Genomic DNA, 1,239 nt, shown 5'->3' on the forward strand with positions numbered 1-1,239 from the left:
TTAAAGCAACTGAGAGAAATCACCCAAATCACGCTGACCGACGACTCTCTCTGAAATTCCTTCGAAAACGTACTATTTAACTCATTACGACGTGAAATGTCATTCTGAATTCCTCAAGGAGGCACAGGCGTCGCTTTGCTTGAAAAGAAAGATCGACGAAAAAACAATCCTTCGAATCAAAATTAATTTAAAAGAAAAAAAATCTGGAGGCGCCGGGTATCGATCCCGGTACCTCTCACATGCTAAGCGAGCGCTCTACCATCTGAGCTACGCCCCCTGTTGAGAAGAGTATGTTCAACTTTATTCGTCTTTCTCGTTTCCACCAGTGAAAGCAGGTCATTTTAGAAAGTGAGCCGGCCAAGGAGGGAGATTCAAAACTTCGGGAGGGTCACTTGCGACACTGGAAAAGCTAGAATACGATTCCGTTCAGTCAGAACCCGAACCAAACACACTTTCCGGAATTGGAATCAGTATTTTTCATTCTCGTTTCACCTCATTCTTCAGGTCGGTCATTCCTTTCATCGGTTCCGATTACCCCGAAGACCATACAGCGTACTTCTAGCCTTCTTTCAAGAGTTTTTAATTTCCGATTAGGCGCATAAATACAACGTGTGATTTGTCCCCCATCGCAGTGAATGCCACTAATATTACCAAATTCAATCCTACCATTATTTACGTACTTATCTCGATGGTCTAAGTCAAACAGAAACTGAACTCCAAACTGTTAAAAACGCTATGCAGATCGTGACCATTTGCGACTTACTTTCGACCAACGGTGACGACTACGCAACGTCACGGCGGCTAGGAAACACCTGCGTGACGCCCGCGATTCTTGGGGTTTCCATACAGGGTACTTGAGGACTGCAGACGTTAGGCGATTAAAAATGAGCGGGAAAGTGTCAATTCCCTATCGCTACATGAACCCCATCCATAAGCACTCGTAGACTTGGCAGTAAACATTTGTTCCATTCCTTAAATGCACTGAAATTGAATAGTAGTATTTAGGGGAGGCGACCGACAGCCGAGGTCATTTGCGCCATAGGGGATGGATAGGAAAGGATGAAGGGTGGAGAGAAACCCGGCGTCGGCATTAGCCTACTCTTTACGAAAGGCGCCAAGGGGTCCACAGCTTAGCGTCCCATCCGACGGACAGCGTACTCACTCAAAGTGCCCTCCACAAAGCACCTCAAGTAGGGATCGAGATACCTCTGAAAAATATTCAACACCGCCGAGATTTGA

The 1,239-nt window shown here is 45.9% G+C and overlaps 1 non-coding gene across 1 annotated transcript; it reads right to left on the minus strand.

Annotated features, from left to right (window-relative positions):
• Window positions 1–204: 204 nt before the first annotated feature.
• Window positions 205–277, minus strand: TRNAA-AGC (transfer RNA alanine (anticodon AGC)). The gene has a single exon. It is a non-coding gene; the product is annotated as a tRNA-Ala (tRNA).
• Between the last annotated feature and the right edge of the window lie 962 nt (window positions 278–1,239).

This window comes from Hetaerina americana, unplaced genomic scaffold (genome assembly GCF_022747635.1).
Source record: "Hetaerina americana unplaced genomic scaffold, ioHetAmer1.1.p SCAF_15, whole genome shotgun sequence".
Lineage (NCBI taxonomy): Eukaryota > Metazoa > Arthropoda > Insecta > Odonata > Calopterygidae > Hetaerina > Hetaerina americana.